General features: G+C 33.8%; 1 protein-coding gene across 6 annotated transcripts in view; it reads left to right on the forward strand.

Moving 5' to 3' along the window:
• LOC106456856 overlaps positions 1-7149 on the forward strand; it is a 76488-nt gene continuing 69339 nt past the window's right edge. For 2 of the 6 annotated variants that reach the window (XM_022382645.1, XM_022382643.1), the window contains exons 1-2: positions 192-767; positions 1165-1274. The gene's annotated coding sequence lies outside the window, so the exon portion shown is untranslated. The other 4 variants (XM_022382646.1, XM_022382644.1, XM_022382642.1 and 1 more) reach the window with 4 other exon arrangements.

Raw genomic sequence — 7149 nt, forward strand, 5'->3', positions numbered from 1 at the left:
AAGTATACTCTCACCCATTTAAAGCGCATCTAACTTTACTGTTTTTTAATTACTGATGTTGAGATTAATTAGAATTGCTAGTCATGCTACAAAGCAATTACAACAACACATTAGTATTACCCTAGTGCTACCTATAGGAGTTGTTTTAGTGTTACTGACTGATTCAAGATGCATTTTCCAAGTTGGTACTTTGACAGTAGACCGACCATGGTTTTAGAAAAGGATTGTTTAAAAGTTATTTTAGTTGTTACATTCCAGTTTAAAAATTATTTTCCTACATATCGCAATTTAAAGTAAAACTTAAGTTAAACCAGCACTTAGTAAAGAAGATAAGCTTAAATAATTAGATTGCAAATTAGATATACTTATTGTAAATAATAAATTATTTATAGTTTATACATGTCTTAGTTGTCTGTTGATCATGATACATTGGTGGTGTTACTTCAATGTTAGTTAGAAAAAGTTAGGCCTAATAGTAATATAAGTTTACCAATTATTCAGTAGACTTAAGTAGTGTTTTTACTTTACAAACATGTTGCTTTTTCAAATTTTCATTATTATTTTTTATTGTTCTAAAATGTCGTTTACTAATTAGCATCGGTATTTATCATAACATTGTGCAATCAATCATATAAATTATAATTACGTAGTAAAATGTATTTTGTGGTTTTGATATTAAATCTTTGTCATATAGTTTTTATTCATAATCAATAAATCACAATACATGTCAAGTTCAAAAAGGGTAGAACACTTTCATCAAGTTCATGGTAATCTTCCTTGCATATTATTTCAGGCTATAACTTAAATAGTGTGATAAATGTTGCAGCCAGCTGATTTGCTTCTTTCTTAGAAAGTTTCTGTTTTATAACTTTGAATTATTATTAAGTGATTGAGATTGAACTGCATAGGAAAACAATTTTACCATTTTTTCAGGACTTGTAAGTTGTAAGTATATTTGTTTTTGAACAGATTGTTTACATGAATATATATACTTTCCCTTTTTTGTATTACAATATTTGATTTTGATTTACCCCAACCTCTCTTCAGATTCTCCATACCAAGGTTGATATATATTCTCTGTGAAATAAATTCTCGTTTTTATGATAACTATTTGAGGTTTTTTGTTTTGTTCTCGTTAGTTTCATTTTAGTACTTTATTTCCAGAATGTGACATGCACTTATGATAATTCTGAGACTGTGCTTCTGGTGACTATTTATGTTCTTTTTGAGAAAATCTGTGCTGCAAGCTAGTGACAACGAGGTATACCATCTAAGTAAGTAGAAATTAATCAAGCCAACATATAACAATAAATAAGATGAGTGAAATGTCTGTTTTTGTTATAGCATATAACTTTTTCTGTATGTAATATATATGCTCATATCAGTTAGAATTCTGTCATTTCCTAACTATGTGTTCAAATTCAAAATGGTTATGCTTTGGTAATGTATGTTTGTTAGTAATGGAGTGCAGGTATATTTGATATTAATGATCACTAGCATGCCACACATGGTATATTTTATACAGAAGAATAAATGCATCTATTTTTTTTTAATTATCTTGGAAAATTAAAATTCTAATGGTCATGATGGAGAGTTATCTGTTAAAAAGTGAGTCCTGATACCTTATTTTGGGAAAGACAAGCTTTAGAACACTAATATTGATTGATTAGGTCATTAGATGATTTTACATACTAATTGATGAAAGATTTTGATTAAGACAAATCAATTATATGAAAACAATCCAGCTAGGCTTTAGAATGAAAAGAAAGTTCAATTTGCTATGTATTGAGCTAAATCTCATTTAGGTATTCATATAAGATATAACATAACATGATATTTAGGGACAACAAGGGATCTATTGGTCCAGCTCTGATGTCGCATCCTCTAAACTAAACTATTATAAATTAAAAAAAATCTTAAAGCCAACCTTATGATTCATGTAGTTGTGAAGTTTTCTCTTAATCTTACTTAAATTTACTGCCTCCACAACATCCAAAGGCAACCCATTCTAAAGGCCAACCACCATGTTAGAAAAATAAAACTGTTCTTAGCTGAAGATAACTCATACCCTGCTAAAATTTATATTTGCATCCACTAGTCTTACTATTCTCCTTTTTAAGTATAAAAAAGATGATGCATCAACACTATCAATTCCCTTTACAATCTTAATCACCTCAATCAGATCCCTCCTAATTCTTCTTTTTTCAAGAGAAAACAATTTGGAAGATCTCAACCTCTCCTCCTATGACAACGCCTCCATCCCAGGCACCATTCTATTAACTCTTATCTGAACCCTTTACATCAATTCATTGTCCTTCCTATGGTAATGAGACGAAGACTGAACACAATACTTGAAATGGCATGTGAAAATTTTCTGATGTATAAAAGTATTTTTAATCTTAAAATGAAAATTACTTTGAATGTTGGATTGGAAACATGCAAAAAAGAAAAAAAAAAGCATGAGAAAAACATTGCTTTACAAACCTCAAGACTTAATAAAAGAATTTTAATATTTTGTGTATGAAAGCATTATAATGTTTACTGATAATCTGCCAAATTTCATTAACACATGCTTTCTAATTTAAAAGTTATAGCATGAAAACTATAACAAGCACAAAATGAGTACGAGGTCAGTCACAGGGACTGAGCCCATGCTGAAAGAGTTAGTACTCATAGTCAAGTTGAGGTTAGCCATTAGTCTTAATTGTATTTTTTCAACGATACCAATTCGCTTAGGCTTACCAAACTGTTTGTTATTTTATGATTACTTGTAATTTATCCTACTATTATATCTATCATTAATTATACTATATTGTTTTTTCTTCCATACATCATGTCTTATACATAGGTTATTGTCACTACACACTTCCTTAATTTTATATAACCATGTCTGTTTCATTTTTGTTATTATTTCTCTTTTTTCCTCTTCCTATTCACTTGGTTTGTGGGGAAATCTTTACACTGTATCGACTATTTAATTTTCATCTATTTTCATAGTTTATTCTTTTTCCCATTAATTTCATTTAATTTATACTTTAAAACTTCTTGCCTTTAATTATGTTTTATTTTATAATTTTTTACTTCTTACCATTGATTTTGTTTGTGGTGGCCGGGGGCCCACCCTACCTTCTCCCAATATTGCTCGCTTTCCTCCTATAATGGCTGAACCCATTTTCAGGCAACCTAGATTTTGTCAGTTTTCCTCCACTTTCTCATGGAGTGCCTTCCAGACCTCTACTGCAGAATGTGCCAGGCCTAATTAAGTTATTTTTTTCAGCACGTTTGTTTGCATATACCCCTTCTTGTGATATTGTTTCATGTTGTTCTTTTTGTCTCTTTTGAGATTGGGTACTTGCAAGCCTCACCCTATGCAGGCTTTAATTCTTTTTGCCTTAGCTTACCATCAGGCAAATTTTCTTGCTGATTTATGTTAGTTGCATTGCTGTTAATCCTATTCATTTTATCCCCTACCTAGTTATTTTCTTAGCTTCATTTACTTGATTGACACTCCTACAGTTAATGTTTGCCTTCCATCTCATTTCTTTGGTGTTCCACATATATTTAGGGATTTTCGTGCGATACCTCATCCTCCTTCCCATCACATTACGGTTTTTGTCATCTTCAGGTCATTCCCTCCACACGTAGATTCTTTGCTTTTAGGATCTTCTATGGTGAGACACTGCTGTTTGTTTAACATCCAATGCTAGTTGGATCTTACAGTCAGTTCTTTTTCTCCATCAGACTGTTTTCTGGGACTACTCCTGTACATTTAGCATCACATGGGGTACCTGTGATGCTATATTCAATTTTTTTTAGTTGCTCTTTTGTTTCATTCTTAGATATTATTATCTTTATTCATTTTCTAGTTGCTCTTTTGTTTCATTCTTAGATATTATTATCTTTATTCATTTTATGTGTTCGGCACCTGCCCATCCTTTACCTGTCTCATCAGTGGGTTTTCTTCGTTCATCTTGTGTGTTCGATGCTGATTGGGGTTCTGGATCAATTGGTTCCACCTCAATCACTTCCTGGGTCTTCCCTGTTTTCATATGTTGTCTTTGATCGCATTTGGATAAGCTGTTTCTGTAGGACTGAGTATGCCCATGGTATACATTCTTATCTTCAGTTTGTTTCACCACTTGATTAGGTACCAGTTTCATGCCTTGACCTTTAGACTTGTTTTGGTTCTATGCCTTTTGTGGGGTGGTGTGCATTTTACCCGACTTACACATTTGGGGGATTTGACCAACAGCATTCATTGGATGTCTGTCTTCGGTTAGTTCCTATCAAAAGGGGGTAATCTTATCATACGTTTCTACTCCTTCCATAGTTGCCTTGGATAGTTGGATTTTCCAGTTGAATATGTTTTTCCTGTTACATTTCACACATTCTAGTCTCTTTGGGGTGTGTATTTTTAAACATAGTGGCAATGCAGTGTGTCTTTGGACTTACAATGCTAGAAACCGGGTTTCGATATCTATGGGGGGCAGAGCACAGACAGCCCATTGTGTAGTTTGTGCTTAATTACAAACAAACAAATCATCAGGAAAATCATTCTCATCCTCGAATGCATTTGTAGGTGTTTTCAGTTACTTTACTTTGGGTTTTCCTCTTCATTTTCTTCCTTCCTTCATCTATATGTGTTGATAGTTCAAATATATTGAAGTTTGGATTTACAGCTTCCTCCCCCTTTTCTGGATTGTTTTTCTTCTCTGATGCTCATCTCCAAAGGTGGGGAGTATGGCTTTATCAGTAGGAGGCTTCAGGATAATGGTCTCCAGTTTAAAGGTCTTATTTTCTTCAAACCTGAACACTTCCACCAGTCCAAGGTGCTTTAGTTCACACTCTTCCTCTTGTGTAGTTTGACTGGATCGATTTTATTAACCTACATTTTAGTGGCTCATGTGGTATATTTCTTTCGACTTTTTCGTTTCTTACCATCTTCGACGTTTCTTCTCAGTGGGATGCAGATGACCTTCTCTGGCCAGTACATGTTGTGGGTTTCTTCATTGTTTTTAATGCTTCTTTCCATTAAATCCAGTTCCTACATTTCCTCCCCTTCTTCCAGATCTTTGTCTGTGATTTTTTCTCCTCCTCCCTTACCCATTGGGTTTAGATTGTGATTTGATTGGCCTTTTCTTCCTTGTCTCATTCTTCCCATTTTTATTTCCTGGTTCTTCACTCCTATCATGCACCTTCCTTTTCCCTGCATGTCTACCCTGCCATCAGTTAGAGGTATTTCATCTGTCGAGCACTGGGACTACAGCTCGTATATTTATCTTCAATTCTCTGTTTAGGGTAGCTGTTTCTTCTTTATCGGGGTACCGTCATCCACCTGTTGCCATCATTCACTCTTTAATGTGACTGTGACTGGGTAAGTTACCTTTTTACTGGATCTTGCTCTGTGGTGAGTGGTACCTGACCAGGTATTCTTTAAATGCTCAAATCTGCACTGTAAAGCTATGTCGACCTGCGTAATATAATTCCATGGCCAAGCATTGCACAGATGAGGTGTTCCACAAGATCGCTTATAGGTTTATCCTTGCGATAGAATTGCTTCATAAATTTGTCCTTCCTGGATCGTACTCACTCATGTACTACATGTGTAAAGCAGAAGGGAATAGCTGCCCATCCCTGCCATACCTCATATTGAATAAATCAATATTGTTTGCTTTTAAAAGTATAGTTTTGTGGTTACCCATTGTACTGTCTCAGGTGTTGTTGTTCCTCCAGATTCTCCACTGCATTTTCCCCCCTTTTCTTTTAGTGCAGATCGAGAGTCCTTATCACTTTCGAGTTCCAAGCCGCTGGGGTGAAGGACTATGAAGGCATCCTTCTGAATGGGTTAATAAAATGCAAACAAAGTATAGAAATGATTATAAAACTATTCAGTTGAGAGTAGGGCAGTGGTGTTCTGCTGGTGTAGGTGACATGATATCCTTAATATAAAACAAAAAACAATTGTATCAAATTGTCTTGTATATTAGCTATAGCAAAATGTAGATGCATGCGGTAGTCATTACATTATTCATAAATTAAAAGTTATTTCTACAGGCACTACATATATTTAACAAACTAGTTTTCTACAGTGATCAGTAAATTTATTCAACCCATGAACTGTTTCAGGAACATATTTATCAAATCAAATATAATGATGTGTCTAAAGAAATTTCTTGTATATGGAACATATTCCATACTGAAGGAATATTCAGTATTAGATATGTGAATATTAACCTTGCTTTTCATTTTCAGATAGCATGATGAACTCCATTTCCTTCATAGATGTTAGTAGATTAGTAGACTAAAATGCCAGGTGGGAAGACTACTTTAAAAATCCAGTGGTTGGAAGCATTGGATGCTAACAAGAGCAAAATCAGAGATTGGTGCAATGACTAGTATACAGCATACTGTAGCCTTTGCTGCTGCCAGTTGAGTGTGGATAATGCTGGAAAGTCCTCTTTACTTTATCACACAAATGTTAAAGGCCATAAAAGCAAAGTTAATAGTAAGCAGACAAAAGTTATGTTTACTGTTAAACCAAGTGCATCTACTGTCAAACTTGGAGAAAAAAAACTGAAGATTTATGTTTCATCAAAGTGGAAATGTGCAAATCTTTTTGTACTGTAAAATTATTTAGACCCTTCTGATTTTGTAAGAAAAGGTTGGCATGTGATGACTATAAGGGTGGTATAGGCCATTTTGTTTCATTGATGTTAAACATACTGTTGCTTTTGTTACTTGTATGTATATATGCCCAAAATGTACACACATAACCATATACCATTTATTTAACTTTCTGAATTGCAGTATTTGATGTGCCAAAACCTCCTATATTTTAAGCAATTTTTTTACAAAAACTATATTTCTGTAGTTTTGGCACCAAAAAGTACTGGGAAGTTTGCGTTATCATAATTTAAAACCCATCTGCTATGTACTTGCCAAACTTGATAAATTCGATGACGAGGAACCCACTTTGAGACTAATAATGGCTGGAGACGGCTTAAATGGGTAATGAAGAAAAACTTTAATATAAGTTTAACATGACAGCAAATGTACAACGTTTCGACAAGGTTTTGTCATCATCTGATGATGATGTTGATGAAAAACCCTTGTCGAAACGTTGTACATTTGCTGTCATGTTAAACTTAT

This window comes from Limulus polyphemus, unplaced genomic scaffold (assembly GCF_000517525.1).
Source record: "Limulus polyphemus unplaced genomic scaffold, Limulus_polyphemus-2.1.2 Scaffold266, whole genome shotgun sequence".
Lineage (NCBI taxonomy): Eukaryota > Metazoa > Arthropoda > Merostomata > Xiphosura > Limulidae > Limulus > Limulus polyphemus.